The sequence below is a fragment of the Larus michahellis genome, chromosome 1 (genome assembly GCF_964199755.1).
Source record: "Larus michahellis chromosome 1, bLarMic1.1, whole genome shotgun sequence".
Lineage (NCBI taxonomy): Eukaryota > Metazoa > Chordata > Aves > Charadriiformes > Laridae > Larus > Larus michahellis.
In genome coordinates, this window is record NC_133896.1 from 41,789,326 (window position 1) to 41,815,826 (window position 26,501).

Below are 26,501 nucleotides of genomic sequence, written 5' to 3' on the forward strand. Positions count from 1 at the left end.
CGCTTCTACCACTTGCCCATTAGACTGCTTGGTATTCTTTAAATAGTTTTAATGTCAACAGGTCACAATCAAAAGAATGGCCACCTTGGACACATGCTGAAATTACGTATAAAGCAAAACATCATCTCTACTACAAAAAACAAACAAACAAACAAAAAAGAGAGCTAATTCATCATCGTACTAGAAATGCTACGAAGCAGATTGAGTCTATCACTCCTAATAAACCTGTCCGGAATTGCTTGTTACTCCTGGGATGGACAGAAGGGAAAACAGGTGCCCCACTTTGCCCTTTCAACTACATACATGCATTTTCTAACTATCCTTTGTGCCTCTTTCCTCACCACAGGTACTACAGCCCTTCCTCCACTGAAGAAATAAGTCTCCTTAACATGGAACACAATCAAGAGGTTCTTCTTGCCCTAAAAAGCCCCTCATGATGCATATTTTGAAGAGTCAGTTCAAAAGGTCCTTGTGTGGGTCACTCCTCACCTCTCTCACTACTGTACATTCAAATGGATTCAGTATCCAGATTTACCTGGCCAATTATTAATTTCTAAGGCAGAGGAATCAGTGAAGAAAAGAGGACATAAAGCCCACATTTCAAAGCCCCAGGCAGAAGACCACGAGCTGAATGACTGCACTGAAGCCAAGGTGCCCATTTCTCCACAGCTGTCAAAATAACCTCGGCACTGCTCAAACTCTGGGCTGATATGAGAAATCAGCATATCAAATCACATAGTCTCCAGGGCAGGTTTGGTATTTTCAAGGTTGGTTTTTTTCCCCTTTTTTTGATTAAATTATTTGCTGCTTTGATCATTCAAAGAACTTTTTAACCTCAAATATTCAAGATACATGCTTTCATTATTTTTAGCATTTCTTTCTCCCTTTAGCAGCATTGATCTGAAAGGAAATTGTTCTATAACTTTATGAGTGCCAGAGAAACACACTGCTGTGTCTCTCAGATGAAAACCTTCCAGCAGCATCAGGAACTTAGCACTCCTGGTAAAACATCTGCTGGAGACAGTTAACCTTGACAGTCCTGTGAGCAAAAATATTATTAACAAAACCAGCCTACGCTGCGGGCATATGTGTCTGCTGACGTTCCTGCACAAAGGGCCTTCACCTCAGACTCTGTCCATCTTCATTACCACGTCAAACAGATCGCTGAACTGAGTTAACGCATATTTCAACTCACGCTACAGTGATTGGGAAACAGCACTGAGCGTAGTGCACATGAGGACTGCAGAAAAAATTCTGTTAATACTAGAAAAATAATGCATATAATTAGGGAACTTTTTTTGGTGGCTATTTCTTCATACAACACACCCTTTGTGTCATGAGTATGCCAAAGGGCTCCTTGTATATCTGCAGTACAAATTCTTTTTCTCCTCAAAAACTTATTTTCCTGCAGTAACTACTTTTGCAAAAAACAGTCCTGGTCTAAATTTCTGACTAGTTTATAACTTTTTCATCTTGGTCAGCAATTAACATCTAATTGAAACAGCATTTCTCATTTCACTTTGAATTTTCAAAGCGAAACAGTCATTTAAAGCTTGCAAATGGGATTGGGACTGATTAGGTCCATCAACGGAGCCAAGTCAAAACTGAGTGCTGTGCAAAAGCCTTCTTATTACGTGCAGAAAGAGAGAGAGAGTGAGCATGTAGGACATAGTTCCTAATTCTCCCATGTATTGGAAAGTCCCTTCCTTCACGTGAGTAGGTTTACAATGTTCTCTAGAAGACGAGCAATAATCACGCAGGTCTGCAAGTTGACATCACACCAGCCAGGTGGGACTGGACACTGGAGTCTGGTACCACTGGCACTAGGTAACTCGACCCCTGCAGGACAGCTGATAGTCACAGGGCCAGGGACAAGCCTACGCACTCGTACAACATCTCAACATCACCTGGACAACAACACTTACACGCCCATCTTACTAACATTGTAAAAATGATGCATCACAACACAAATCACAGGACCATAAAAGAAGAAATTTTGAGTAGGCATTCCAAATAGCAGAGCAAAAGCAACTGATTTCCTTGGCAGAGATGCCTTTTAAAGTGGTTTTTTGGTTTTTTCCCAGTGTGCTTCTAAGGATGATACTTCTTTCTTCCTTTAAGAAAAAAGTCCTTCCCTTGCCTGCATGCAGTCACACTCCATTACAGTTCAGAACAGTTGCTGCTACGAAGTTAACCATTGCAATTTCACACATTGAAACTTCTATCATTCTTCTCCACTTGCTCTTTTTGTTTCAATAAAATTTAAAAGTAATCTAAATTGGTAATATTTATTTATACCTTGTCTATAAAGAAATTCTGTTCTGTTTCTCCTGGTAATTGGGCCATTTCTGTTACAATTCACTTATTAATTCAGCAGAACAAAGCTCACCTTAGTAAGTTATGCACATTAATAACAGCCTATTACCCATGTCGCCTTCTTATGAATCAATTAAGTCTAATGTTCAAACTTTAAAATGAGCAGAAGAGACATATTTCTGCACAATGAACTCTGTTAAAAAGCCAACAAATGTTCATAAAGACTCACTACCTCTATCTACACAGGTTTTTAATAGAAGATATTCATGTTCGTATTACAAATCTCATCTCCTATATTTTTTTTTAAATTTGCCTCTACTTGAGCCTGAGATTTAATGAACTCATCAAGACCTTCAAGCATAGCAGGTTTTGGTTTCCTTTTTTAACTCTTTGCACATCTTTTATTTCTGCTGAAATGCTGCGCCATGACGTCCATTTTTCCTCTCACAGGACAACTATTATCCTGAAATTAATGAACCTTCCCCAGACAACTGCTGTCAGAGGGCACAGGGCTCGGACGGACCGGGACACGTCTCGGGCAGCCTGAGCATGTGGCACCAGCTTCTCCAACCTGAGCAGTCTGTCAGTTTTGCTTTGGGTGTTTGACATCCAGGGTGTTTCGCCCTTTAATGCTGCTATTGTAAGACTCCTCCAGAGAGCTTCAAATTCTGCCTGTTTTCTTATCACTTCCCCAAAATGCCTTAAATGTCTAACCAGGGACAGCCACTTGAGCGACAAAAATAATGGACTTCTCAGTTTGAGGAACACACTGAAATACTAAATGTTAGTATAGATCAGTCCATAATGGACATTTTCCTGTTTTTTTTCAGGGGAAAGATTTTTTTTTTTTTTTTGCTCAATATCAAAATATTTAAACCCATCTTATCCTTTTTTCTAATTTTTAATGAGACTTGTACTGAAAATGATTTTTCAGAATTAATAGCTAATAAAAAAAAAAATTCAGCACCTTAAAAATGTTACCCCTTCCCATTATTTCTCCTTCCCACATCTGAATTATCCAACAGCAAAATTTATGAAGAATTTCTATACCACCTCTAAGCTGCAGTTTGGACAAAATTATTACTGGCCAAGTAATAAATTCTGCCCAGCATTTCAGATGCTTCTCATGCGTTTGAACGGACTTCCACATATGAAACACACACACTACTGGAAAATATTACAGCCCTGACTCAGAAAAGCATGTAAGCGCATTGAACAGGCACTTATCTGCACAAGCACAAACATGAAAAGGCACATCATCAGAATTCATGACAAATTCAGGAGAAACAGCTGAATGAGTATAAAATATATGGAAGATAAAAACTGGTTGGGTTCAAGGTTTTGGAGAGTATTCCAGAAGTTTTTTATTATTATTTTCAAGTTTTTCAAAACCTATTTTCAGATCTTGTTTCAGGTAAAATCTTGCTGCCATTTTCCATGAGAAAAAGATAGGCCTCTCAATAAAGATTAAGTATTTTTGGCACAAGCACATAGAATGGTAGGGTTTGGACACAGTATGTATGTTTCTATTTTCCCTGTGCTTATTTAGATACCGCATTGGACTATTTATAAACTAGTAGAAGTCTTTCGCATGGAGTGTAGATACAGAGGTACAAATTGTCTGGCATCTTCTCTTATGCAGAACAGGCTTGTAAATCTTGATTTCTGTGACAGAAAGCATAACTGATGACTCTGGATTTGATGTGGCCATACAGTAGGATCTGGCATCTCCTTAATCACCTTTCAGAGTCTATTTGTGAAAAAAAAAAAAAAAAAAACAAAACAAAACCAAAACTAACGCTTGCTTCACGATCAGAAACTGTGGAGCAGAGATTCATGACTGCAAATAGAGGTTGTAGAGCAAAAATCTTCCAACTTCCCAGCCAACTCTTTCTGGTGGGCTACTGGTCTCTATCATGGCTATTGTTACACAGCGATTTAAGCACGATTGCAAAATAGCTTCAGTCTACATTGCCTGACTTAACAATTCTCTTAGCTCCCAACGCTCCTGTCATAGGGAACTACTTTCGCCACTTGGTGCTTTTAGCTGCTACATACAATGACAACACAGAGTAAGAATGCCTGCAAAAAAAGAATTAAGCAGGACTACAGAAAACCTTAACCTATAATCTGAGACAGGTCTCTTGTTCTACAAGTTTATGTTCACAATCTACTGGCAAATACACATTTCCCAAATTTCTGTGGCTAGAAATATATAACCTCCTGAATCTCCTAAATTTGTACCACTTTTAAAAACTCTTACGAAGTAGTATTGCAATTAAACATAAAACAAGCGTGGATGGGAATAAAGTATGGATGATCTCATCCAAGGCAATTGCTTGTTAATCTATAACTCTCCAGTTACAGAAGTACAATTTGAACTTTAAATCGTAAAGACTGCTTGCAACTCCATAGAATTTGGAAAGATGCAAGGAAACAGGAGCAAAGTAAGGCTTGATGTTTCATGCTTATGGCTGTAGCTCAGTCTCATCAGAATCTGTTCTGGACAAACTAAAGCACTGAACTAAACTAAATCTATGATAAATCTTCCCACCTCCAATTTAATCTTATTAGGTTTTGGTCTCTTTGGTATGGACACTGGAAAAGCTTATTCTTTTCTTTGTAGCAGCCTATTTGAAATCCCCTATATTTTTCTACATTATCCTATTCCCTAACACAAACAACCTTGGGTCCTTTATTCTTTCCCATAGGCCATCATTTCTAAATTTCTGACTACTTTGGTGATCTGGACTGTCTCCATTAGTCCACATCTTTCTGTCTTTGTTCCATAATAAAAACAAATGCACGCTTACAAGAACAGACCTTATAAGGAAACAGCTACACCCGCATACCCAGAAGACTTGATCAAAATAAGTCATTACCTTCTTCCTTATTTTTCCATCTTTCCCCAAACATGTTGTTATCAGTCATCAATTCAGAGCAGTTTAGCAACGCTTGAGAACTTGATCAAGATGACCAATGGGAAGATAATTCTCGACAGGAATTGATGCAGCACATGGAAGATGCAATGAGCCTGGCCCACCCATTCATGCAAATACCCTGGAAAGAAAAGCAGCAGCATCTGTTCTTGTCCCTGGATGACATCCACTGCCTCACCCTGAGGTGGGACTCTGCTGCTGGCCCCACTGGAGAGCCTCTCAGAAAGGGGTGCACCAGGAGGAGGAGAGCAGAAGTGCACTGGCAAAGCTCAAGAGGCAGAGGTTCGGGTAAGACCAGGAGGGAGGAATACTGTGGTGTGTTTAGGGCCCAGGCTAATACAAACAGGTATTTTTTTTATTTTCCGTTTTTTTCTGTGCTTGTGTCAGGCATTGTTGAAAGACAGTCATTTAGAAATATTTATACAGCCGCTCAACTGCAGTTGAGCATACAGCTTTTGTCCCTGAGACCACGTTTTACAGAAAAAACACAAAACCTTACACACCACAACACAAAAGTCATCTAAGCTCTATAGTATTGTCTTCATAATGTTAGAATTTCACATTTCTAATTAATGAAAAAATTATCTTTTATGATATCAGTCTATTTGAATATTTAGTTTTAGTCTTAGTCCCTAAGCTACAATCTTTTCAAGTTAACGGAGTTGTTTTAGTTCTTTGGTTTGTTTTTTTTTGTTTGTTCTTTACAAGATTACATAAGTAACCAGAAAAATAAGAAAAAATTTTTTAATGTGTTCATCACGTAATGGGTTAATGATGTTGGCACTCATGTGGTCAGAACTTGGCTTCATCAGTCACTGAGGTAAATGAGAAAGTTCATGCTTCTTCACATTATTGTTTACTTTGCCTAGCTCCAGAGGAAACAAAACATTACTTTGGATCCAGATTTAAACCTAAGCTCTGCAACAGCCAAACCTTGGAATTGTGTATGCCCTCAGAGGTCAAAAATCATGAAACATTAATTTCTCTGCTAAGTAAGATCCTACAGCAGCTACAAACATTTGAAAATGTAATAAATCCTACTACATTTAGGAACAAACTTAATTAAAGAAATCCATCAGTATGAGGTAACACGCCACACAAGCATCCACCAGCCAGTAAAGTGTCAAAACTTCTGGTTCTCACAACTTCTCTCATTTGCTGGAAATTAGAATACAAGTACGAAAAAAACACATTGAAGCGATACCCAGCAGCCTCACATTGCATGACTGGGTTAGAGTCACACTACCAGGACCTATTGCTTTGAAATTTAAAGCAAGGGTTTTTTTTTCTATTTATGACATTTCCAATGACATTTAGTCAAACAATCAATCTCTCTGCAGTGCACTACAAGACAGTTTCCTCTGAAATGGGTGAAGCCAGTTAACTGCAGTTGAGCAAATGGAGTTGGCTTCCAGCTTCTGGAAAAACAAAACAGCAACAGGCAGCTGTCCTTCAGAAGCAGTTTTTCCATACCACTTTGTTTATTCTGGTAATATTTGGAGGGCAGTTCTTGGGCTTTGAAAGTCTATATTTTCTCTAGCCTCTTTGCCACTGCTGAACCCTACATTGCAGTAAACTGTCCATTCAGACCACGACATGCATACATCAGTCATCCTGAACAAAAAGTCGGCTTGGATGGATACAAATCACAGTGATGCCCACAGCAGCGTTAGAAGGTAGCTTAGCATGCAATGAAGAAGGCAAGGCGGTCTTTACAGCACCACCATGTTATCCTTCATTGAATTTCTGAATCTGTCTTCTTTCAAACACACCCTATAAAAATAACATCCTCCTCAACGACTTTCAAAGTTACAAGAATATTTTCACTTCCCACAGAGGCAGAATAGATATAATCCAAAGAAAGGGAAACACTCTTAGCACAAAAGAAAATACAGTAGTCCCAAATGAAAGCAATTCACAGTCCACACTGGGATCCTTGCTTTTGATTACACCAGATTGCCTGATCTATAGTTACTGAATTAATTACAAAGTTTTCCAGGAAATATAAGGACATGACAAACTAATAGCTACCTACCAGCAAGTCTAGAGTTGGAGTCTGATGAACAAACTGTGGAGGCAGCAACAGCCCTCACTGACTAGGTGAACGGTGTCACCCAGCACTACGATCTTGCATCTTAAATATACACATAAGGATGATGTTACTGCCAAATGCTGAATTTTAGTATTCCATAATTCTGGGTGCTAACAGATGCCTTTCACTATAATTTCTGCATTCAAAGGCTATATATCGTGTATGAAAATATTTCCGATCCAAGAAAGTATGAGTGTATTACATAGAATGACAGAAAGATCTTTAGGTTTGGGGTTTCTGTTCCGCGGGCAGACACACACTGATTAAATTATATAAAAGCTGCAACCGTATAACCTCCTACCCTACTCAACACAGAGGGCGGCATTCATTTCCATAAAATGAATAGGGGTGTATAGCAGCAGAAGGAAGATGTTTAATGAAGAGGAGGAAAACAGGCAAAATTCAGTCCAAATAGTTTCTTCTATCAAAAATTAAAATAGCAAAACTAGAATTTAAACTTATGGAATCTGACCAGCTTCATAAAGTAAAAAGAAACTAAACAGAGCTCCCGTGACGCTGCACAGACACGCAGGACTCCACTTGAACATCACTGCAGCGCTGCTGAGCAGGTGTGTGCCTGCTGCAGCCCAGCCTGAGCCTTCCTGCTGAGCCCCTCTTACTTTCCCTTTGAAAGGAGACTATTTACATACCTTTTAAAGTGAAAACGTGCTGGCCTCCCTTTTTATTGTGATTGCCGTCTATTGTTTCATGTAGAAAAACAGCTTTTAAGGCTGCTGATGCTCTGGCGTGCCTCTTATTCTATCACCAAAAAAGGCCTGAAAGATAAAAACAAGGCTGCACCTGCATGGACCTCCACAGGTCCATCCATGCAGTTGTCCACCTCAGCTCCTTCAGTTCTACTCTTGCTGCCCCACATGGCAGAGGACAGACAGACTTCACCCTTTGGATCCTTCTGCATGCAACTCGCTGCAAAAAACACAAGCCCGCTTTGTACTACAAGAATTTCTCCGCCGATTCTGAGGATGTCCCAGCCTCACGTCGATCCTCCGGTGCTATCCCAGCCTCTGCTCCCCAGCTTGGAAGGGCAGAAGCCGGGGTGTGCTGGGGGGAATAGAAATCACTAATGTTGAACTAACAGACTGAGAGGTCTGCCTCACCAGGGCTCGTGCAGCCACAGCATGTCCCAAGAGCAAGCAATAGTTCTGTCGTGTGTTTGAGTGGCCTGTCAAAGAAGGAGGCAATTCAGGACAAATGTAAATAATGAAAAAAAACCCATCACTTGGTCGTTATGTGATGTTATAAATTGCAATAAGGTATGCTGGCAGCTGTCACAGTTCTTCTCCATTAACATTAATAAGACACACTAGAATGGAATTAAGATGATTTTACTGACTTTCTAAAAAAAAAAAAAAAAAACAAACCAAAAAACAAACCCAAAAAACACCCCACAACATTCATGCTCTCTAAAACTACGCTTGACTTTGATGAGGTCACAAACTTGACAGCGAATTGCATTGAGAACTCATTACTATCTCTATTGCAGTAACAACTAGGGACGCCCTAACTGATACCAGGGCTCCTGCCGTGCAATCAAAAACGTGCACAAATCAAATACGTGTGTACAGATAGAAACAACAGTCTGTTCTTGTACAGGATTTACCGCTGAAAGAGGCCAAGCCAAGAAGTAGGAGCAGAAAAGTACTAAATGCAGGCAGCGAGTAGCTCGGAAGCAAGTGTCTGAGTAGCTGAGTCTCAGTTCAATCTGATTTCACTCAAATACTTTAATTTCAATAAAAGCATTGCATACTGAAAGCAAGCATATTTCAGACGTATCAAGCATTCAGGAGCAAAACCGATAGCTCCAGGCATACAACAGTGGTTTCCTAGAATACCTCATAAGAATCTGAACACCTTAATACCACAAGTGGCCTGTACAGATATCACATAGAAATTGCACCAGTTTAACTAAACTGGTTTGCAAATTGACTTATTTACATCAGACCTAGCCTCTACTGCATTCTGTTAAGTGTGGGAAAATTGTTTTGGAAGCCAAACTAAGCTAAATGTGTACTAGGCACTCTTAACCTAATCGAGCCATGGCCATACAAGCTTGCTATGCTGATTTAGGTAAATCAGCTTTAGCAAACAACTCAGTTAAATCAGTGCCAAGTCTGTATTTAGGCCATAAATACGATTCACTCTTTTTCCACTTTTCACATTGCTTATTTCTCAGTAGTACAGCTTATGTGAAAACAAATGTATCACAATGAAATAAGAGAGCACAAAGGCCTATTTCAGTCACACATATAGCAGAATTATGTTTAAAACACTCAAAAGGGGATTTACGCTGTCCAAATGTATGCATCTCTCAGCTATTTTTATCATCTAGGCCTATATCTCTAACTATTAAGATGATGGGGAACTTAAATTCCTAATTTTAGGTGCTCTGAATTGCACCTCCTGACTGCCGAGCTGAAAAATTATATACCACAACATCTGAGAACTTTTCAAGCAGCAATTGTGCAGAGGATTTTGTAATAGGGATATAATGGATCTGCAAATAGGACAAAAAAGTAGAGGCAGCTCTCCCTGCAGTTTTAAGTTTGCAAGTCTAACCATGTTTGAGAAGAGAATAATATTGTGCATTATATTCAACAGTGCTGAGCTGTGAGTCGATAGAGATTATATATATTTTTTTTTTAACATTACCCACTAAAAGGGAAAAACAAGAAAGGTATGGACTCTGCCCACGTATTCTGTTTTGCAGGATCAGATATGTAAGCTCATGAGATACACCACTAGCTATACAGATGTAAAGACCCACCCACGCTTACGGAATGGTGCCTTGCTGATCAATCTTTCTACAGAGGAGCAATGGGTTACTTAAATTTAGGAAGTCCTCAAGTGCTAAGAAAAAATAAATAGGAAAAAAAATAAAGAGGAAAGACAAGTGAATGATAAAAACAGGAAATAGCCAAAAGAAAATTAGTTTGCTCCAAAAATTAACAAATTTATGAATTAATGTATATATAAAATATGATAATGATTCATATACTTGAATAAAAAAGTTAAGAAAAATCTAAATTTATTGCTGAACTAGAACTGTCTCTGACTGTGTATATCTAGGCACAGTTTTCCTTTCTACACAATTATCAATAAGACATTCCAAAGTGGACCTCTGATGAAAGGTGTTGGTAAAATCAGCATTCACACATAGCAATTTCCCTATGTTTGGTTGTTCCATTTCTTCCTGTTTGTTCCAAAATAATTCCAATTTTCATAAAGCGGTCTGTTTACGAACACAGACAAAGCAGTTTATCAAGACTGTCTGACACTTTAATTTCCATCATTTATAATTCAGGAAAAGGGGTACCACAAATCTCCAAGCTTCATTTTCAGTTTTTATTGCTCTTCCTCTGCCTCTCTGAGTCTTCATCTTAATTGAATGGACACAAAATAAGTCTCCTAAACTCAGTAATAAAAATGTATCCTAGAGGTCAAGCAACACGCTATTTTATGTTTTTTCAAGTCACTTGCTCTTCTGCTCATTTTTGTCTCTTATTCGTCATATCAAACTAACATTAGCTAATAGCATTAACAGTGCTATCTTTAAAGACAGGAAATTGATGACACAGTCAAGGACAATGATTCCACTTTTTCATGTGTTAATCCATAGCAGAAACAGCTCCCTGTGAAATTCCGCTTGAAAATAACGTAAGACTCCTACAGCCACGCAAAGGATTTCCGGTTCTAGATGACTTACAAACATGACATCTTTAACCAGCATGAGAATTACAGAGAGGCACGTTAAGTAAATGATGAAGCAAACCACCTATTCTTCGTTGATGTGAGCATAAAAACACATTACAAATCGTAAACACTACATACCACAAAAACATTTTTAGTGCCATAATATAGGTTTACCACACACACACAAAAAAAATCTAATTAAAAGGACTGTACTACAAAGCTTTGGATAACTTTTAAGACACTGAAAATCAGGAATTAGCTCAAGCCTCGGACTCTCATCACATTCCTGTATTCTAGACAACGGCTGAGAGAGAAATTAGTCCTTTCCATTCTACAGAGAAATTTTTTTTAAAAAAGGGGTTTGTTGAACAGTTTCTGCTAGACTTTACCTTTTGACCAAAGAAAAGCATGAGATAAGATCAAAGGAAGAATAAGGGCTTGGGAAACATGTTTATTAAGCTTTTATTTCATTCATATTTTCCTTTATTAAAAGAAAGGGAGTCCCTGCACCAGGAAATGGAGAAAAAAAATTGGCATTGTCTTTTAAAAGTTCCACCCCACCATTTAAAGTTGTCTTCACCCTTTCTCTGCAGAGCGAGATGTTAGCCATCCTTGGCACTGTATGCTGTAGTTCTCTCCCAAAAGAACAGAACCTACTACTAGCTGATCTCACATAAACGTAACCTTTGCAGAAGAGTACCCCACAACGGACTACGGCTCACCTACTTTTCTTAGCCTCCAATAACTTTAAAATATTCTCTTTGTTTAAAAAAAAGTAGAAGAATCACTTGGTATTTGAGGTTCCTCAAAGCCTTATTAGGATACTTTCTTACTGTCGCAGTACCTGTGTTCTTCCAACAACAGCCCTAAAGAAGGTTTTGAGGTGGCGAAAAAGCCTCGATTTGAGTATGTCATTTCAGAATGTATAGTATAGCCTCCCTTAGGATAATTCTATTCAAGGCTATTTCTTAAAAAAACTAATGAGCTAGAAATAAAAGGAAAAAAGAAAATCTCTATGCTACTTCATGGTTTTCCTGAATTTCAAATATTAAACACTTATCTTTATAGTCTCTTCTCTTTAACATGACCTATTTTTCACTTTCCTATGAAATAATATATTTTTTTATATATGTATAATTCCTATATTCATAATATTGGTACATATGGGTATATACTTAACTCTGTTTTGTCTAACACAGTTACACCTCAATGCCATATATGTTACATATTTCCAGGCGCTTAATGTCAAAATCTCCTATCTAAAAAGCTACAAATACTGCTGAACAAGCACCGCTTTTGATAGAGAGGTTACGCACAAGCACAGTGTCAAGATTGTGAACTACAGACTCCAGAAAAATAAAAAGCAAATGCATGTACAGGATCACATTCTGAAGCTCACGGACATACACTGAATTTTTGCCATTCAGACACAGCTCCAGAGAGATTCATGGTAAACTGAAATATTTTATATGTTGCTTTTCAAAAGTAAACAACCAAGTTTATAATTATGCCTAAAAAGACTGGATAGCTCTGTACAAACGGGCATCAAGGCTTCTCCCTGTCCTTCTCCTTTCCCTTCCCCCCACCAATACTTTATTCTAATCAGCTGAAGAATTCCCAAGGACTGTGATAAATGCAAATATTTTCACCATACAAAACTGTTAACATGTATTTTTTCTTCCCTAAGCAGCAGAAAAAAGCAAACCCAAAAGCAACTATAACCAACACAACCTACATTTCAGGGCAACACCAGCCCCTAATTTCCCAAGCCTTACTTTGTGGTCTTCAAACAAAAAAAACCCTCCCCAACAGGCCTTCTATTTTCTCTCCCCTGGCCTTTCTTTTTATTCAATTGCCATTTCAAATGTATCATTTTTCTTCAGCATCTCCCGATTAGATTATTCCTTTGAGATCCTCTCTCCTCAAGGTCTTAATGTATTTTTTTCATATTGGTCTCCTATTTATAGGAGCACTCAAATCCTCTAGCACACTTACCTTATCAATTTGACAGTGCTCAGTTTGTCCGGGATTCCCTGCATATTCTAGGAAATCCTTCCCCGATTCAGAGATTGCCAGACTAATGGCAGGAAGCACAGTGTCCTTCTTTTAAACACAAATACCCTCAATTCGAAAGAACTGCACTATGAACTCCAATCTTTACAAAAAGCAGGGCGAGTATTTAGCTTGGCAAGTCCTGAAAATATTTAAAGATATTAGGGTTTTCACTCTAATAAATGTCACCACGGCGACGGAGCACCTTCTTAACATCTAGTGCCTAATTCAGTTTAAAAAGCACCACAGCTCATTATCATGGCTACCAGCTCACAGCTTTTTCAGGGCCCAAGTAGTCACCCATGCCAACAATTTGCAATTACCACTAGGAATGCACAGAACTACCTTTTCATGTTAAACTCCTGTAGTGGAAGGTTTGTTTTTTCAAAGTTACATGGTGAATTTGAAGCATGATCTGTCCTACACTCCTGGGTCAGAACTAGCTTTGCCGCATTCAGCACCTTGCACAACACCAGCATGGTATGCAGAACAGAAAGCATATCCAGCAGAGTTACAAAGCTATAATTCTATAAATTTTCTCTTGCCAAACACTTTACAGTTGGTTTATTGCTTGGGAATGTGCATTCAATTCTAAATAAAATCTCATATGTTGTTTCAAGATCAGACGTGACTCTGTGTGAGGAATCACGCTGAAACCCAGACCTGCCTTATGCAGCTATTAACACACCAGAAAAGAATTTTTCAAACCTCAAAAGCCTCAGAAGAAATGCCAAAAAAGCAGCTTTCTCCTGTCAAGGCTTTAGGCAATGCCCACTTCAGGTAGAAAAAGAAACTGAGCTCACTTGTTTATCCTGCACCTTGTTCCAAAGCAATTAGCTGAATGAAGAAATTGCTTGCCTGTCCACAATCATAGCAGACTTAACACTTGTCAACTGACGTCTTTTGGAATTAATTCAGCCAACATCATCACGTGCTTCAAGCACATCCTCAAATCTTGGCCAGACACAGCTAGATGGTTTGTTTTTTTTCCAGCAGAGAAACACAGCAGTTAAATTATTAATGAATTTCTTGTGATAATACAGCATAGCTTCCCCAATACATAAAAGTAATGTAATGCTGAACCGGGAGGGACTGTCTGTGGGGGAAGAGGGAAGAATCGAACTAACATCGTTGGTGCCCCTCAGGCATCTGTAAAGGCACATCTTCAAAACACTTCAGTGATTTTGATGGCAATGCTCCTGCTCTCCGTGGCTCCCGCCTTACAGAAAAAGTCAGGCATCTGATCAAGTTAGGAAAATGTTTGGCTTCGTTTCACAATAAACTGTTAAACAACATCTTACTCATGAAAGTGCATTCACCTATATAGGAAGGATTCACTCATCTCTATAGGGAGAACTCACAACTAGAGTTCTTGTATGTGAGAAGCAGGACACAAAGGTGGGTCCGGTTATTTCAGACTTAAGGAACAGGTATTACCCATTCCTTTGGAAAAACCTCTTATCAAAATTTGCAGTAACTCAGTTACAAGACTGCTGTGTGCTTAGCCAATACTGATCACCTATATAGATGAGTACAACTAATTAACATATTAAAAAGCAGCAAAGAATAGCAACTAGCTTTCACTAACCAATGCAAAAGTTCCTGAAATACAAAATAGAAAAGTGCTACCATAGTTATTGCTCACACTGGGTATTCCTTTGGGATCTTGACCTTCCCCCCCCCCCCTTTTTTTTTTTTTTTTAAAGTCTGATAAAATGTATCCCCTAGAAGTAGTACAGCCCACAAACTCAACCATTCCCCCCATATCTGGTGGCTAAGCCTCACCATCAATCTGCACTTCAAAAGCAGCTACAGAACACAACCAAGAATCAATGCGACATCACAGAAAATATTTAACAATCTTTCCAATATACTGCAGATCGAATCAGTAGCAGAGCCAACTGTAAAGATTGACCAATATTTCTCGTTTTAAGACTCTCTACTCTGTTGTGCCAGAATTTAACTGCACAGGCGGAATGCCAAATGTCTTTGCAAACATTCAGCAATTTGTGAGAAAGATGGAAAATTACGTTGTTTCAGGTGTATTAAATTCTGGAAACCTTTTATTTCAGAAATACTAATGTAAGTTTTGGAGGAAAAACTTCGACAAACTGTATCTGTGCCAGACCCCACCTTAATTCAGTCTCCTTGTGTTCATGTCCTGCAAAGCAATTTTTAGTAACGTGACTGAAGAGTCTTCTCCCACAGAGATGCTGCCTCAGTCAATTCACAAAAGGAACGTTTTCTTACTGAATTCAAAGTTTTGTTTTTTCTGTATTGTTCAGGTGTGGGATATACGTCTCCTTCTCCGAATACACCCTTCCAACTCTGCTCTGCCAACAAAGTTATCAATATACTGTGAGGATTTCCTCTCGTACTCATTAGTGCATAAATCCAAATGACTGCACAGTCCCAGTTTACTCCCACCATAGATCCACTGAAATAATTACAGGTTAGGAACACCAATATATACATTTGTTTAGAAACAATGTGTGTGTGTGTGTATGTATATGTGTGTGCATATACATACATACATAAATACACACACAAGAATATTTGCATCCATATTTTTTATATATATATATATATATGGACAAAAACTCCAGATGACGTTTGAAAGCACTAGGACCACAAACGTTCTCCTCCCTTGCCTCAGAGTCACGTTTCACCCCTGCTTCTGCAGTGCACACAGTTGTCACACTGTACTTGTCTGAACAGTAGAAATGCAATGAAAAATTTAGGTCACACGTTTTCCTTTAGCCTCCCCTATTGCCATGACTTTCCCACCCAGAGACAAGGCTTGGGTTTCTGGAGGCTGCATTTTATTCCCAGTACGATTAGGAAACTGTAATGATTACCTTGTTGTTTTAAAACTGCAATGCCAGTAAACAAAGTAAGTAGGATTTTCAAAGTTTGTTCATTATAATTACTAATACACACGTCCTGATCTCTATCTTCAAGGAGTACACAAACGGTAGCAGCACAAGACAGGAGTTTAATAATTTTCCTCACGCTATTTTAGAAAGTTAGCTATTGATATTTGAACAAAAGTAGGCGTTATTTCAAAGAGGATTGCCTTCATCTTATGAATCTGTCAGGATTGCAGCAGAACGTAGGTTGCTCTAATGAAATACAAACCCAACGTGAGCTACATCTGCACTTCCCTTGAGACTGATGGGTACATTTCTGCTACTGAATTTAAATGTCTTTAAATTGTTGAGGATACAAAATCATTGAAATTTTGATGGGTTTTCATTTCAGTAAGTGATGCATGCCATCACGCTTTCAAAGAAAAGCTGCTAACACGGCTACTAAAGGTAGTATTAACGGTAGAGAGGCATCTATAGCTATCATTGTACTTCAAACCATAGCAGAATGGTTAATTTTATTACAAAAGCATTGAAAAGGCATTGATTCAGAAGTATTATTACAATAGCCAGTCATTGGCTCTGTGACAGTGCAAGGTACTGAATGCAATGCTGTGGAGCTGAAGAGTGAAGAAACAGATAACTAAGAACCAATTCCGAGAGCCTCCGGAGATAGTTTTGGGAGACACTTGCAGCTGTCACGACTTCTGAACTGAGGCGGAGACCAGCTGCAAAACTGTACCTACCTACAGTAGCTACTTCCGAAACGTGATAAACCTAGTCATTAGAGAAGGCATTTTGAAAACATCAAAGCTCCCTTCTCGCCTTAAGATTAAGGAAGTGGCAACTGCAACAAGAAGGATAAACTGCAGGTCTATCTGCTTAAAGAAAACCAACATCTTACAGCCTTAAAGCAATGAACATCACTCAAAAAAACCCCAAACATGCAGCACAAAATGCCTTTGCCAGTTTTAAGGTTTGGCTGGCTATGTTGTGATAAACCAAAATACTGAAAATACATTCTTTGCTTCAGTCCATAACGGCTCATTTTTCACCAAGATGTAATTTTCTCTTTTGTCAAATATTTTCTCCTTTTTAATTCCCCCGACTCATTTGTTCTGCTATCGAGGCACCAACTTTAAACACGCAATGACTAACCGAGGAGACCCTGTAGCTGCAATGCATCAAACCAATTTTGTTGATCATTCACGGGTCACTGCAACACCAGCTTCACATGCCTGTTTTGGAGACAAATGACGAACATGGCCGTTTCTTTCTCCAAGCTGCATGGGTGTATCACCTAGGCAAGCAGAAAAATAACTCCGGCCTGCAGTCAAAAGTCTCAATCCTCAAATTCGAAACTATATGCAAATAGCCTCGAATATAGCCAGTAATAAAACTTACTTACCACAGGGTGAAGATGCCTAAGGTGTTTAAAGCAATTTGTTTAACATAAAGTATTACTAGATAATGAAAAGACAGTGAGTTATACAGCAGAGCTGATATTCAATACCTGTGCCAAAATCCTACTCCACTTGATTCCTACACAAACAAAAGCTGTTGATGTCACTTATTATATGCCATTTACTATATACATTTTATTTTTTAAACCATGAAAATAAGAAGCAACATAATTATTAAGTAAAAGGACTTCATTTTCCATTGTAAGGGAAAAGAAGGTTGAAAGACCAGAACTTATTTATCTAGAACAGAATAGACTGTTTCATTTGGATCATCATAGCGATCATCTAGTCCAACTGCCTGACCACCTCAGGGCTGACCAACAGTTAAACCATGTCATTAAGGGCATTGTCCAAATGCCTCAAACACTGACAGGCTTGGGGCATCGACCACCTCTCTAGGAAGCCTGTTCCGGTGTTTGACCACACTCTTGGTAAACAAATGCTTCCTAATGTCCAGTCTAAACGTCCCCTGGTGCAGCTTTGAACCATTCCCACATGTCCTATCCCTGCATCCCAGGGAGCAGAGATCAGCACCTCCCTCCTCACTTCCCCTCCTCAGGAAGCTGTAGAGAAACAAAACTCAGTTCCCACTGAGTTTTTTATAATTTGTTTAAATAAATTCCCAGATTAATGCGAGAATGTTCAAGATGAAATCCAGGTGTGCTTGCACAGCAATTATACCCAAAAATTCAAATAGAAAACTGAAGGTGGATATCAGACCTAGAACTGAAGATGCAAGAGAACTCCTTTCCCAAATGGGATCAGAAACCAGGAAGACAAATAAAGTTCTTCTTCAAACCGTATCTGGATTAAACTTGCAAAATTCCTGTCAGAAAGACAAAAAAGCTGCATAACACTGCATGTCAACTTTTTCAGCTCCTAACAGTCATTATCCTGTGAAAATTAAGATACTCCTGAAACCAATTATTAGAAGTAATTGCCATCCATATGAGTAAAGGATTACAAAGTGCCAATGAAGAAGATAAAACAGACAGCTCGCTTGAAAAGTACAGAGAATTTTCGAACACCTGTGTAAAAATAAGGACTCATGAGGACATCTCCTTTGATATCACCTAAGAACTAAAGAAAGTTTAAACTCAACACATTTGTGTACTTTAAAAACATCCTTTACATTTTCCTGTAATAATTTTTAGCACTGCTTTAAAAAAAAAAAAAATAGGAATTCTGTTATTGCACGGGCTTTATATAAAATACTAATTACTACATACTTGATTGCCCTCCACCTTATAGTAGACAGCAGATAAAAACCTAATATATTTTGTGAACGTTTATGATCTGAGAAATGAAGTAGGCCAACAGAAATATGATTAGAAGACATCATTCTTCCCTCTACTTAAGAGCGCCCGCCAGCAGGATGCCGCTGGGGGTGGTTAAGCCCTCACTCCGTGCCCTTGCAAAATCCTGAGGAACTCAGCCCGCACGCCTCGTTCTCGCAACAACGCGTACGCAGCATTTCCCAGCACTGTTCCGCAGCCCCCTCTCTCACCCTACGGAACTTCATCTTCTCCGGTGCAATTCACTGAAAAAGAATTTTCTCAGCCATCAATTGAGTTTCAGCGCTAGATTTCCGTTGCTCTGAAATCCCACGTACTACCCCCTAGAACTGGAGTAGCCTTGTGCTTTTATCAAGGCAAGCATTTTAGTGTGGTGGAAGTAATTCCTAAAGAAGAATTATTTCTCTTAGGATAAGCATTAAACAGTTAAAAGGAAGATTACTGCCGTACAGCTAGTACTCTACAAATCATCAGAACCAAACCCACAACTTTTAAGGGATACTTCCCCTTTTTCAAAGACTAGGCACAGTAAAAAAAAAAAAATAATAAATTTGTCTGCTATACACTAATGAAAATGTAAACACTTAAGAAACTGTACTTATTTCAGAAATAAGACTAGACGATATAGTGTGGTATACTTAATGCATATAGACGAACTTTACCACATTATTTAGCACTAGGGTAAGAGATTGTTCTCTGTTTATAGCATTTTGCAGGAGCACATCAAAGACGCGATATCTAAGGTTCAACTAGAAACACTAAGAAACTACAAAAGGCTGTCTGTTATAAGAGAAGACTGAATTATTACACCCCTCTCATAATTAACCTACTGGTAAGAAGACCAAAACCACAGCACCATCTCAGAATCTTCAACTTAAAGGCAAGGGGGGGGGGCGGAAACAACACATGGTTATAATATATAATTGGATAATTTGGTCTTTAATCTTCAAGTCACCACTTCAGTCAAAAATTCTGTAAAGCAAATCACAAGAAATTGTGTTTCATGTGATTAGATGGCATTCTATTTTTAACACTACTGATTAACAGATGGAAGTGGAGTTTTGCCTTCAAAAGTGCTTTAGTCATCATAAAGTACCAACAAAGATGTTAATTAAACACATTTGTAGAATTAAAAAAAAAGGTGTGATTTCATGTTCATTCTCTACATCTATTTTTACATCTCTCTCTGACAACGTTACCATTTACTTGTAACAACATATACATGTGTATGGCAGGATAAGGAAGAAAATGTACCAGGTCATCATTACAACTCAAATCCCTTTTATCATGTTAATAAATATTACCAATGCTGAGTTTATATTAGTACGTCTGTACACATTTCCACAACCCCATATTGCGTTCACCACTTTGAATTATTTTTGATCTGTGAAGTATCCTCATGTTTCGTCCCTTGCCCCAGGAGAAATAACAGCACACGTAAGTAAGAGTGGACACATCTCCCCTATTTGGTCTCCACATAAAATTCTTGAATAGCCTTGCTTAGCATTGCTTTAAAAACGAATTTTTAGTCCTATGCAATTACTAATTTATACTGAAAGGGTATATGCTTGTGAAAGAATGAGTGTATGTAAAGAAACTGTATCACTATAAGAAATATACTAAGGAGAATGCTAATTGATAGTTTGATATTCCAAATATTACCACATAGGTATTTTATTTGCCTATTTTAGTCGCAGTAAAAAATAACAATTTAAAAAAAAAAACACCGGAGAAATCCCCACAAGTTTCTACACTGAATTGATAAGCTTATGTAAATCACATTGCCAAAAGTGAGGTCTAAAGAAGAGTTTAGTAAAGAGAGTTGAAAAGGAACATACTATCCCCATCAGATGCTAAATACAGAGAGCATAAACCCTTTCTTTCCAGTTGAGGCTGAAGGAAACCGTGTTTCCCCAAGATGAGCCAAGAGTTGGAAGCGCAGGACGAGCAGGAAGAGCCTCTGGAGAAATAAATGAACAGCACTTCATAGTGAGATGAACTTGTCTCTCCCATCTTAAAACCACTGGGCAGCACTTCATAAGACACTATTAAAATACTAAAAAATTGTACAGGGATATCTTTCCTCTTCTCTGATCTCCTTCTTCCCCAATTGCAAGGTAACTTCTTAGGAAGAGAACAGTCACTTTCTGTCACTGATCACTGAGGGAGAAAAAGTTTTACACAAACTTCCCTTAAAACACCTTAAAGTTCCTACAGCAAAGGAAACTAATCAAGGGTCTGGGGTTAGTCTGAGTTCTGAACTTCTTTGATAATGACTCCACACAAATTCACCAAAACAAGCAAAAATGCTGACTTCTTTGCAGGGTATTTATTGATACATTTACCTTGGACTAAGTACCAGACACTTTAAGAATATAGGGACATCAAAGATAAGATTTTTCTCCCATGGCTTTTTTCGTGTCCTGACTGCTTCATGTGGCAATGGCATGATAACGTGATACCTCACCTGACGGTAGCATTGAAACCTATACAATATTCACCAGAAATTGAGAGCTATTCCTCTCACCACCATCTTAATCGGTTTGAAGATAAGTTCTCACCCCCAAAGTAAACCATTTAAGAATTTTACCACCGTAAACAAACGTGACAGATAGCACCTTGTGCATTAACTACATAAAGGGAGGGAACGTGGTCTGCCAGATTTCTCAACCAAAAATACTTCTCACACCGTTACTATCTTGGGCTGTGTACGTTAAGCTGATTTCCACTTCCAGTTACACCAAAGCAATTCAGCCCAAGTCAATTAACCGAATTATTTTAGAGTCATTGGAAGCCTAATTTGGCTGCGTGCACGTGCACATACGTAGCAGCATCTATTTCTGAAATGATAGGACCGATCATCTCTGTGGCATTTATGTCAGAGCCATGACAAAATGCTTTTCCCAGATGAATAAGTGACAGCGAGAAGGCTGTTTTCAATGGGAAGAGGAAGCCAAGAGCTGGCTTGTTTCCATGGAAACGCTAGCAGCATCAGGCAGAACAGCTGTAGAGAAAAAGGCAGAAGTTCGGGAGGCAGCAATCTTGCTTATTTTACCTCATCGATATGTCAGTACCACCAGAGACTATCTACATTTAAGGTAGATCACGCTAGTTTATATGTTGAATACGTCATGTATTAGACTACAGTTTCCAATTAAGACTTTTAAAAGCCAGCATGCCAGAAGGAAATTACTTACAATGCAATTTAGTCAGCCCATGTACGCATGAAGCTACAGAGCGTATGAATATCTGTACAGTCATGCATTAGGATTTTTGTCATTAGGAACAAACCTTGCTGTTTCTTTAAAAACGACAGCTCCTGTAGGCTAAATGCTTCAAGCAGAATGACTAGTTTTCACCAATTTAATCTAATGGACTTTTTTTCCCCACTTAAATTCAGTGCTTCGATTACTAACATGGCAAAAGCAATACCCTCTTTGCAGTTTCTTTATCAACCTTTATTATTTGCTTTGTATCATTTTCAGATAGAATACATCTGCATAACTGAAAAATTATTACATGATGAAGTCTAAAGTATACTTGCTTTCCTTGTTGAATAAAAGACAGAGAGAGTAAAGACACCCCTTATAAATTAAGGGGCCTTTCTATTTGTTAAGAGAGCAAATAAACTTTGCTATTCGCTATTCATCTACAAACCTATATTCTGAGATTAACCGCTTCACCGCTCCATTCACAGTTATCTCAGGCTATCCCAGCAGCATCGCTTCCACCAAAAATAAAAGCTGTCTTGCATCACAAACAGCCAAAGCCCGAAAAATATAACCAAAAAATATAACCCACTCCAGTCATTCACCACAGTACACAACACATATCTGGGTACCTGGAGAAAACATAACTTGTGTCTTTATTTGGTGGCTTATCTGTGACACAAATGCTCTCCGATATGATTTCTGTAGCTTTAAGTCTTTCGAGGGGATCTATGAAATCATATTTTCTCCCTCTCCCATCTCACTCATTTCAGCTGATTCGTCCTACAGCCAGCCCCACGACTGTTCGAAGCTGGTGCAGATGTTACGGGACACTAAAAGGAGTCTCTGACAGTGGAACTTCACGTAAAGCAGCAGATGGGAACTTCGTTTTTCCGTCCAACAACACCGCTCACTGCTCAAATCCAGCTCCTCATGTCATGATGAAGATCAGTATTTTTAAGAACACTTGCAAGGGGCTAAGTATCTTGATGCCTAGACTGCACGACTTTTGTGGTTTTATTTGCATTTCAGTGAATACTTACAGCAAACTTTACAAGTAGTTGCTAATTAGTTTTTATCCTTCCCTTGTAAACCACATAGTTACGATCTTTGCTACAGCTAGAGACCGTACAGCAAAGGGTTTGTGTAACTTGCCTTCAGCCGCTGAGAATGGCGAGGGTGCCCTGGGCCACTCTGATGCCCGTGCTGCTGAGTGACCCAACATCGCAGGCACTGTCCCCTGAACCATCAACTGATCTAGTGTCGTCTCAGAAAGTCAAGGATATGTAGCTATGAACTTTGTGAGTCCCAGGGCCATTTCTAAGTTCCTGCACTAAGTACATGAGTCATCCATAATCCTTAGGGGGAAAAAAAAAATCAATGACAAATATTAATTACTTCTTTAAACAGCATCATGTTTCAACTATTATTCAAAAGTAAAAGGCCTTAAAAGCTTAATTAATTTGAAATATAGTATATGAGACTAGCGCTGACATTCTAGGTCCTGCTGGGCATCTGCAGACACTCTTTTAAACTCAGTGCCTTATTACGCCTCTTGCACTTTCTTACAAACTATTGAGACATATCTTTGCACTTTACCAAAGCATAATGAGTATTTTGCACTTACGAGCCGACAAAGGATATCAAAATCATTTACAGGTATTAACTAGCAAAACTCACAATACATGTTTGATTCAGATAAGAGTCAGGTGTCTGTTTCTGAGATGCTTAAACCAACGCACAGAAAGATGTAGTTGCCCAGTGCTTCTCCTCCTATGACAGTATCTCATGCCAGTAGCTTTCCATGTCTACATAATAGCATTCTGTCAAATAACAGTTTGTGAACGATTGCTCTATTAGGCCTGGAGTGAAAGGGGTACCGCTGTACTCTTTAATTTCATTTTACAGTCTATGAAATCCAAAACGATAAAATGAAAACAGGAATAATATTCAGATGTAACTCTTGAACTTGAGAAACAGAGAAAAGTATTGCAGGTTTCAAAGCAATTGTATGTACATGGATTACATTTTATATTTACAAAAACCGTGTTTAGTAGATGCCGCTATCCTAGTATCAAACTGCATATACTAAAAGTTGAAAATTTTTTTTAGAATCTCAAATAAAGTAAACCTTCTTGTCATCAAACTAGTTCCACTATTTATATAACATCACTGGATGGTCTTGCTAGAATAATCTTGTGCGTGCACTATCCCCCAATAGGTTACCATGGCAACTTATATTTGAATTTCTATAAATTTCTATTTTTAGAGATCACAGTTTAGGATAAAGAAAAATCACAAATATTAAGTACCATTTCATTAATAGAAAATATCCCATTTTTATCATCATCATACTTCCCAGAAAAGACACTGTTGAAGTTAAATCAGGCGGCAAGGCTAAAAAAATAATTACCACAGCGATTAAGAAAGTTTACCACTAAGCAGCCTCACCGTAATTTAAGTGGTGTGTGAGTCATTAGCTAACACTATAAGGCAAAGATTGATGTTCACAGAGTTTTCTCTTGATTTCAGTAAGGCCAGGATTTCACTCAAATGTTTTTAGAGTTAGTCATCATTTCAGCTGACACAAAACAAAAGTGTATTTGCCAGAAAACTCAGAAAATAATGTCTTTGTTTCAGGTGTGGGAAAATATTGAATTGACAGTAATGTTTCAGTTCCAAACCAAGGCTACCATCACCTTAAATTACTGTGTTCAAGAGTGCTTACTAAGTACATGCTAGTCCTTAAATACAAATTTACTTAATGCTTTAAAACTTGCCAGCAATTCTCAAAATTCTCTCCCTAGCTGAAAGAAGCAGCCTTGAAGAAAACAAAAACACTGATTTAGACACTGTTGTTACTGCTCTGACACTGCCTTACTCTGGCTGCCTGGGGTTTAAATCAGGATATAGAGTTCAAAACCAGTTTTTAAGGTATAAAAAGGTAAATACCTTATCTTTGAAGAGATGAATATTGCCGTGTCGCAATTTTCTATTATAGTGTTAATTACGGCATTCATTTTCCAAACTCGAAATATCTTTACCGGAGCCACTGACAGTTCAGGATGGTCTAGCACAGATGGAAAATTTGGAAAGCAAGTGCCTACAGGCTCAGTCGAAGAGTGGACCCAAGTGGACTGAAAACCCAAGTGACAGCTACAATTCCAGGGCGCAATTTGCAATCAGCATGCCCACCTTCCTATTTCTCCTGCTGTCTTCCATTTAGCGTTTACTCCGCACTCCTCAGTTCCCCAGCAAAGTGGAGTGGAAAGATTCCCTATCGTAAAAGCCACAGATTGGACACTATCAGCAACTTTCCACCAAACAGGAGGTGAAAGACAACCTGCAGGGCAATCACAACGCACACGACTGTTTTGTCGGGTAACTGACAGACAAATTTTCTTTAGGATTCAGACAGCTAAGATGCCAGCCACATGGGTATGTCATTGATGAGCAGAGATAGACGCTTCTGGTAGTTTTTCTTCAGAACCGTTCCTTTATTAAAACCATATTTCAAGTATCAGCTGGAGCCAGGTGTCATGGGAAAACCTATTAGTGGGCAACCTTCAAAAATGGAAACAACGCTGTCACTCAGCAAGTGACAGTAATAACTACGAGGACTTTTACTTTCTGTTTAACTTACCTCAGTACGCTCACAGGAGCTGCTAACTTTCACAGAAACTGCATCAGGCCACAGGGTACAATTCAGGAAGTCACTTAACCACACACTTACGATCACATCTATGAGATTGGCAGTGAAATCAGTGGAACTGACCAGGAGATGACACCCACCACAACTGCACTTTCTGTAGGATGAGGCTTAGCTCTGAACACTTCATGGGAACCCCGGTAAATATGCTGGAAAACAGCTATTACCATTTTATAATCAAACATTTCCAATGTCTAAATTCTTTTTTCTTGTATTGCAGGGAGGATTTGCTGGTGGCTGCTTTTCTCATTGTTAAATTTGAGGCAGCACTGTATATTTCTCTCAAAGGAATTACAGACGTTTGTTTGCTCCAAAGCCCTGGGTTAGAAAGCCAACCCGCATCGCCGCTGACAACAGCAACTAAAAGACAGAACTAAAATCCAAATCATCAGCGTACAAAGTAGTCAGCATCAAAATCCAGAATCCCTATCTAAATAAGGGAAACCTAGGATGATCGTTTACTGCCTTGTGCCCATACCCTTAGTCACAGAGCCAGCGAGGGTCACCCTGAGAAATCAATGGAGGAAGAGCTAGGGTGACCCCCTGTCACGCTTACTTTGTTGAACCCGGATCACCTCCCAGCGCAGACAGAGTGAAGCTGGCAAAGGGCTGAGGTCTCTCTCCTGCATCGCTGTCACTCCCTCACCCCAAACCTGAAACCTCTGACAGATGGGGGAGGGATGACGGCCTCCCAAACACACCTCCATGCAGGTGCTCAGAAAGGACGAGGACACCTGGGGCTGTCCCTGCCCATACACACGAAGGGTCTCCCGGCAAGCGCACCTCCGCACCCCCACCCAGGCCAGGGGGGCGAGCGTGGCTCCCTCACAGGCTCCTCAGGGCCACCT

The 26,501-nt window shown here is 39.0% G+C and overlaps 1 protein-coding gene across 10 annotated transcripts in view; it reads right to left on the minus strand.

The window, feature by feature from the left end:
• The window catches only part of KCNC2 (potassium voltage-gated channel subfamily C member 2), a 107,795-nt gene that overhangs the window by 76,248 nt on the left and 5,046 nt on the right, over positions 1 to 26,501 (minus strand). The gene's annotated exons all lie outside the window — the stretch shown is intronic.